The 8,414-nt window shown below is 39.0% G+C and overlaps 1 long non-coding RNA gene across 4 annotated transcripts; it reads left to right on the forward strand.

The window, feature by feature from the left end:
- Positions 1-290: 290 nt before the first annotated feature.
- Positions 291-5,950, forward strand: LOC144989161 (uncharacterized). Of its 4 annotated transcripts, XR_013653330.1 has the most exons (5): positions 291-351; positions 1,416-1,515; positions 1,595-1,633; positions 2,830-3,044; positions 3,125-5,950. It is a non-coding gene; the product is annotated as an uncharacterized LOC144989161 (long non-coding RNA). The 4 variants fall into 4 exon arrangements; XR_013653331.1 differs by lacking the exon at positions 1,595-1,633 and having other exon boundaries at positions 292-351; XR_013653333.1 differs by lacking the exons at positions 291-351; positions 1,416-1,515; positions 1,595-1,633 and having other exon boundaries at positions 2,698-3,044; positions 3,125-3,206; positions 5,210-5,946.
- Positions 5,951-8,414: the final 2,464 nt, after the last annotated feature.

Consider the following 8,414-nt stretch of genomic DNA (forward strand, 5'->3'; position numbering starts at 1 on the left):
ACATATTTTAATCTTCACAAAACTTACATTGGATTGGACATTTTTCCAAGAATATTGACCAAAATCAAGTGTGTGACGTCAATTGATGTTGTGTGTTACACCTAAACATTTCCTACGAGAAACTAACAAAGATTGCAAATAGATTAAATCAGCAGTTAAAAATTCTGACAGTAGTTAGGGTAAAAAAATGTGTAGCTAAAGTGGTTTGATGCACGTTTCATATCGATTTGGCTTTAAGACGGTTTTAAAACCAATTGTCAGAACCTGGAATAGAAAATACAAACAGGAAGTGGAGGTTCGGATTGAATTCATGGACGTACCGCTGTTCTGTTGACGGACATGCAAGCCTGTGTGAGTTTTGCAAACTAATTTTCTGCATTTTTTACCTTTAACAGTTTTTAACTGTTAGCTGTAGAGTTACTTTAAAGCTATATCAAACCGTGAGTCACCAGAGCCACCTTTAGAGCACAACATTCATGATTATTCAATATTTTTTCTTTCTTTCAAAGTCATGGTTTTTATTCATATACTTATTTGTTGGTTTGTATTTCTTGTTTGAAAAAATGATAATTGATTATTTTAGATGCATTGTTTTAATTTCCATACATCCGGTTCAAAGACAAACACCAGCATAACACATTTAACTGCTAAGAAATGTGGTTTGATCTGTAAATCGTTGATCTTGGTTCCTGAATTGAATCCAATCTTTTCCTAACTATTGATTACCAGCTACCAGAAACTAACTTGATTCACCTTCAGTTAACACAATTTCAAATTGAACAAACATTGTCTAGAAATGACTTAAAATGAGTGTAGTGATGTATAGATGTGGGGCTTTCTGCTCTTTCTTCAGGGAAGTGCAGGTGGACTGGCATTCTGTGTCTAGTAACTTCAATGGTTCTGGGTGCTGAGCAACACTCACCTTTAAATGACAGCTATTAAGTCCTCCAAAGACAATGGAAGTCATTTTTTTAACAAATTGTTTTACAGGAGCATGTGTCAGTGGTTCAGGACATGAAGCTGGATCCTGCTCACATGTTCAGACTTTATCTGAAAATTCCATCATATTTCACTGACCTGAAATCTCTGGATGTGTCTGCTGAGCTCCTCATTAAACACACGGCTGAGTCTGAGCTGACTGATTAGAAGATTTAGACTAAAGAAACTTCCTTTGTAAAGTTGATAAATGTTCCATTTGTTCCTAGGTTTAATTTTCTGATATAAAGCTAAGAGTGATTGAACACAGGATATAAAAAATAAGATTTTTCCTGAATCAAAAATCCAAATTTACTTTCTTTATTTTTTATTGTTAAGTGGCTTCTTAAAAGGATCTAGATGTAGATGGAGCAAGGTTCAAAGTACTTTTTGGGCTTGTTAAAAAAATACCCAATGTCATTCTAACATTCTCTAACCAGAGTCAGAGGACAGAGTCTGGTGTGGAGGAACTGGACCGGCCTGCACAGAGTCTTGATGTCATCTGCCCTCAGCTGCATCCATCCTCTTCAGTGGCCTGGAGTGAGAAACCTAATGTGGTTTATTGCTGCATGAAGGTCTTTGTGGATGTTTTCTTGTCTAAAGTTCTGTCCTTGTTCAGTAGGAGGATCTTCCAGAAATAATTTTAATAATTTTATTTGTAAGTATTTACAAATACATTTATATTAACAGATATATTTAAAGATTTACATATTTATTCGCTATGTTGACTCTGAGTGTAGTACTTTTTTTGTCCACTAGATGGTGCCAAGAGCGGTGGACAAAATAGCTGGTTCCCCCCAGTTAAAGAAAGTCCTCAATGCTCATTGAAATGACTTGAAACGTTCAAAAGTAACAACAAAGTAAAATTTATTGAAAATTAAATAATCACAATCAGCCATTACTTTTGAGTTGTTGATTAACAGAATTATTAAAAAAAACCCTAATGAAATAGGGCTGGACAAAAATGATGGTACCCACAACCTTTTGAGGCAATCATTGCAATGAAACGGTTTCTGTGTTTGTCAATGAGCCTTCTGCACCTGTCCACAGGTATGTTGGCCCCCTCCTCATCAGCAAACCGCTCCAGTTGTCTCAGGTTTGATGGTGTCTTCTCCAAATGGCATGTTTCAGCTCCTTCCACTGATGTTCAATGGGATTCAGATCTGGACTCATAGAATCCACTTCAGAATAGTCCAACGCTTTTCTCTGAGCCGTTATTGGGGTTTCTGGCTGTGTGTTTTGGATGGTTGTCCTGCTGGAAGACCCATGACCTGTGACTGAGACCAAGCTTTCTGACACTAGGCAGCACATTTCTACCCAGAATGCCTTGATCATCTGGATATTTCATTTGACATTCACAACTTCCAGACACCCTGTGGCAGATGCAGCAAAGCAGCCCCAAACAGAACTGATCCTCCTCCATGTTTCACAGCAGGGACAGTGTTCTTTTGGTTGGATGCTTCATTATTGAGTCCACAAACATAGAGCTGATGTGCCTTACCAAAAAGCTCCAGTTTGGTCTCATAATTTTCCCAGAAGCTTTGTGGCTTGTCAACATGGATTTTTGCAAATTCCAGTCTGGCTTTTTGATGATTTCCTTTCAACAGTGGTGTCCTCCTTGGTTCGTCTCCCATGAAGTCCACTCTGGCTCAAACAACCACGAATGGTGACACTGATGTACCTTGATCTAGGAGTTCACCTTTAATGTCTTTGGAGGTCGTTCTGGGTTCTTTGGATACAGTTCCAACTATCTGTCTCCTCAGTTTGTCATCAATGTTCCTCTTCGTCCAGGGAGGTTGGCTACTGTCCCGTGGGTCTTAAACTTCTGACTAATATGTGCCACTGTGGTCACAGGAACTTCAAGCTGCTTAGAGATGCGGAGCAGATGTGGTCTGTGACGTCTGCACTGGAAAATACGACACGCCCTGAAGTCCTGTCTGACCTGCCTTGCTCCTTCCTGGGAGGAACACCTTCAGCCTCATTTGAAAGCAGCTGCATTGAAGAAACACAAGCTGGTGGAACCCTCCAAGAACCTGCAGGAGAACATCTGCTCCTCCAGTCATGATGAGGTGATGAGGATGTTCTGTCACACTGATCACATTCTGTTCTCTCTGCTCTGTGGAAGAACGTAACACCGTCTCATCTGTAGCAGAAAGCCCTGAGAAGCAGAGACAGCTGCAAGAGAATCAACAACGAATCCTGCAGAGACTCCAGGGGCCTGTTGCACAAAAGTAGGATAAGGGATTAAACCAGGATATCTTGGTGATCCTGGCTCAATTGATCCCCAGTCCGGTTGCACTAAAGCTGGATAGGGGGCAGGAGGATATGTTATGGTATAAATTACCATGGAGATTTATTCTGTGGAGCTAGCCTGCTCCAGACCAGGCTAAATTCCAGGATCTATTTAATCTCATCCCTAATATCAGTCAGCAGTCGCCACAAATGGAAACCAATAGTTATTTCATTGCTCACTATATATTGTTATCACATATAACTAGACCCACTGTCATTATTTAAACGTTTGAGATCATTAATTTCAATCATTTTGGATAAATAATGAGTTTTAGATGATGTTGCTATCATTAGATAATTTACAGTTTCCCACAGACTATAAGGCTATATGTAAAATGATAGAATATTAGGGCCACAGAGGGAAAAAAAGACAAGTCATAATATTGTAACCAGTTGTTTTAAAGGAGGAGAGTTGTTAAAATGACAGATGTGGGGCATTTCGTGAAATTGTCCTTCAGTATGGTTTCATAAACGAAGACATGCTGATGTGCCAGAATATGAAGTATCACATTTTCATAACTATCAAAACTGTAAAAAGAATATCTTGCTTTCCTGCAGAAAGAACCAGCCTTATAAATATATGACTGTATCCTTTTTTCCTTAGTGGGCCCTAGTACTCTGTCATACAAAATAATACACATTCCATTAAAATATGAAAACGCAATGTGTAACATTATGTTCCTTTATTGAATAAGGACAAAACAAAGCAGGCAAACTACACTCAAAAACGTTCACTTTGAATGAACATAAAAAAATTATGGAAATGATTTCCACATGATTAGACAGCGTTACTTGAACAAAAATGAATCATATTGGTCCTACTTAACGTACTTAGGTTCAAACTAATAAATTTAAGTTGATTCAATCTAAATACTGCAGTTGGACCCAACTTTAAATTAATATTGTTGCTCACTCTCAAAGGATAAAAGTTGATCCAACTTAATTGAATCACTTCAATTGGTCACACCTCATTAAATTAAGTTTATTCAACTTAAATTTGTATGACTACCTAACACAATGTATGTTGATATAACTTAATTTTTTGCTTTAAATTTATTTATACATCTGACATTGATATAGTTTTCCAAAGTTTCAACCAATGGGTCTTTTAATTTTCACATCAAAGACATTAAATACGCAGTAGTGTCCCACACCACAAGACAGGAGCTCAAATAACGCAAATTCTGTTTTAAGTTACATGTACAGTTTACCGCACAAGGGGTTTGGTCATCATCCTCTCCCACACTCTAACTCATGGTGTAGAAAAGAAATAAAACATATCAGTTTAAATCACTAGTTAAAACAGAGTAAAACAGCTAGACAATAAAACCCATGGACAAAAACTCACACTTAGACCCCAATCTGCCCAGATAGACAAAGAAAATGGAATCCCACAATTCCTTGCGATTACTAATGTATCCAATTTAACGGTATCATGTTGGATCAACATGATTGAAATTAGTAACTTTTAAATGGATTATTTTTATGTACAATCGACATGATTCATTCACGTAAGATTAACAAACATAACATTTTCTGGTTGAAATGACAAGTTACATTTTCATAAAATCAATTGGCTGGTAATTTAATTTAAAAAAATCTTGAGTGTGCTTTATCACTGGTGGTGTTGCCTTTCTTCTTAATTATATCTTTTACCTCCTCGTATGCCTCCTTGAGGATTTGTGCTTCCGACGGGGAAAGGTACGCGGCTTTAGTTGCCATGGTAAATCAGTTTATCTGTGATCTTCGGCGGGGTCTGTTTGAGTGAGCCGTGAGCGCGCACCTATCCAGGATTGGTTACACCTGGCTTGATGAATCCGTGTCTGCTCATCCTGGCTTGGTCTTTGTGCAACCAATTAAGCCTGGACGCACATGTTTTGGATTCATTGAGCTCAGCTCAGTCATTTATCCCGGATGTCTTAATTCTACTTTTGTGCAACAGGCCCCAGGACAGAAACATGAAGGATCTTCAATGAGATGATCTGTCTCCTCCAGAAGAGAAGAGGTGAAGTGAAGAACAAGATCAGATTCCAACAGCTAACTGAAGCGAGGCGGGTCAAAGGTCTTCTTCAGAAGGAGCTGGAGCAGGAGATGACTGAGCTGATGAGGAGATGCTGTGAGCGTCAGCAGAGTCGGGATGGCAAAGCAGACATCTGTCACTGAAACCTGTGTTCTTTGTGATATGAAGAAATCAAGTCAACGTGGTATTTTGTCATTTTCTCACTGAGTGAAGATGCCGGAATGCTTCCCATAACCTACAATGATTGACATGTAACACACACAAAAGCTCATCTAGCTTACACAGGGGTTGACATAGCCCAGAAATTTGCACTGGCCCACAGGGCCAGTAGTTTTTGAAAGTTACTGGCCCGACACCGCGCACAGCGAGACCCGCCGCTCCGCAGGTGCTTGCAACTTTAGGGGGGTCCGGGGGCATGCCCCCCCGGAAAATTTTAATATGGTGCAATTTGGTGCATTCTGGTGACATCTAGCACTTATTTATACACTTTTCAATGACTAAAAATAGAGCATATCAAACTTAAATCTGCTCTAGTCTGTTTCAGATGTTTTGAAGAGAGCGCTGCAGTGTAGTAGGTAACACTAGTTAAGAAGTTTTCATGCTGCTTCTAATCACTGCTATTTCACATTTGTTCCTAGTCAATAGTTAAGAAGTTTTATTGACTTTTTTACCCTGACTGCCTTAAGGTTCTGCTTTTTGTTACTGTTGCAAAGTTACATTTACTTTTTAGTTACTTTAGTTACCTAATTAAATTAAATAATTGAAAAATTAAATACAATTAAATTACTGAGATCATTCAGCTAACTAGAAATACTTACTGCTTACAGTGTTGTAAAGAAAAACAAAATTAAGTAGTTTGACCTTATACTCCATTTGAGTCTGAGATTCAGGTATTTTGAGTTGCCTTTGATTCTTTGACATTCAGCTTAAAGCTTAGTGCATACAGTTTCATCTTCAATGCATTCATTAAATATCTTGCTGTCCATAGCACTAATTCCACCCGTCACTCCATCTAACATATTCCTATCTATTCCTGCCATGTCTTCCACATCTCTGACATGCTTCAGTCTCTCTTCAGTGACGGTGTTGGATTTATGATCATCGCGGTGAAAAACCACCAGGGGGCGCGCTGATATGTGTGTCAGTTTAAATATATCTGACTAAAATGTAATAATAACCCACTGGCTTGTTCCTTCGTTGTTGCTGTTTAACATTGTTTAGTATTGAATTGTTACATTCAATAAAGTTTGAAAAAAAAATTGAGTGAGCGCGTGCTGCGTGGTGCTCGGCAGTGACAGCCGCGCGCGCAGGTGGGAGAGGAGGAGAAGAGTGATAAAAGGTTTCCCATAGAAACCCTTGAAGTCTGCACACAGGACTAGCAGAAAAAGTGAATTATAAAGACGAGGTAAATCTACACGTTTTCGCAAAATATACTTTATTGTAAAAGGTGAAAAATGTATTAATTGTTAGATATTTTAGTGGCCCGAGCGGACAAGTAAAAAATAAAGTCTTGTGGTCCGTACTGCTCGAAAAACAGGACCGGGCCAGCGGACAAATGGCTATGTCGAGCCCTGTTACATACTGATGTGGTGACGAATTCAAAAAACCTTGTGTGTGAACTTGTTAAAAAAATCACGTTGGGGCAGAATTAAATAAAACCATCAGTCTTTAAAGGACAAATGGAGCAGTTCAAACCTCATTGAAGGTGGACAGGTGGGTATTTCATTTTACTAATGAGATAAAGATGCTTTGTACTTAAAAATAGGCTTCCAAATTTTAGGGGAACAATGTAACAAAAAAAATATTCCTGTAATGATCATTGTTAAATACAAATTTTTTTTTTTATTTAAATAGAAAATAGTAATCAGGTTTTTAGGGGGGGAAAACATTGATACATGTTTTTTTTTGGTCTCCTTTAACATGTAAATACATTTTAACTGTTGTGGTACATGTTGACAAGTCATCACCAATAAAAAAAACAGCTCTCTGCTAACATAACGTATGATAAAAACGTCTTGTCCATTCACAAAGGTGTATTTTTATGTCAAATTAGTTTGTATTGCTGAGAAATGTCACAATTTATTAAAAAAAATACATTATATATTAAACGTTTGTATTCCATCAGGGAGTCATGACAAGTATTACTGTCAGGTGGGGAGGGCTGTGAAGGACCCAAAATGCAGAAACGGAGGCACACGGTTCCAAGGCAAGGGGTTTATTCTAAACAAAAGGCGCTGCAGAGCAGGAACACAAAACTAAACTTACATGAGGGAAGAGCCGATAAAGACGTTAGATGACATTAAGGACGTTAAGACATTAATGGACCAGCACAAGAGGAAGGCAGAGAGAAGACTTAAATACAGACAGGAATGACAAGACACAGGTGAACATGATCAGCGCAGATTGGGACAGAGGAAGTAAAACTCAAGAACATGACAAAACAGGAAACCTTTCAAACATGACAGAACAAGATATAAAGGAAAAACCAATACAAAATAAACCCAAACCATGACAATTACAAGCCATTTTTGTGCTTTCCTCAAGTGGAACCAACCCAGCATTAGTTGGCCTGAAGAGCCAGCAACATGGGGGGGTTGGGATCTACTGTACGGATGGAGGAGACTACCAGATTCTGGACAAGCCAGACCTTAATTTGGAGTGTGTTGTTTACAGGAGTCTGGCTCTAAATAGCTGCAGTGTATCGCCCCCCCTTTCCTGTAGTGCTGTTTAGATGCACCTCGAGGATTTGGTCATTTGGTTAGAAACTCTAATTGAATCAGTTGTGGTGATGGGAGATTTTAATGAAGACATCCTGAAGTCCTCATCCATTTTTAATCTGATGACGGACAGAGGCTTCAGGCAGCATGTCACTTCTCCCACAACAGAGAGGGGGGAAACCATCATAGATCATATCTGTTAAAACTTCCAAATTTACTGTCAAGGCCGTGGTCAGTCAAATTTACTCCAGTGACCACGAGGGGATCCTCTGTTCATTCAGTGCATCCTAGAGGGGGGGGGAGTTTTCTGCTGGAGACAGCCTGGTGTTTATTGTAAGGTGGGGAATCGTCGTTGGATTTGTTTCTAGTGAAAATTGAGGGGGGGGGGGGGGGGGTCGAAACATGATGGA

Source organism: Oryzias latipes, chromosome 22 (assembly GCF_053564925.1).
Source record: "Oryzias latipes strain Hd-rR chromosome 22, Olatipes_Hd-rR_3.1".
Lineage (NCBI taxonomy): Eukaryota > Metazoa > Chordata > Actinopteri > Beloniformes > Adrianichthyidae > Oryzias > Oryzias latipes.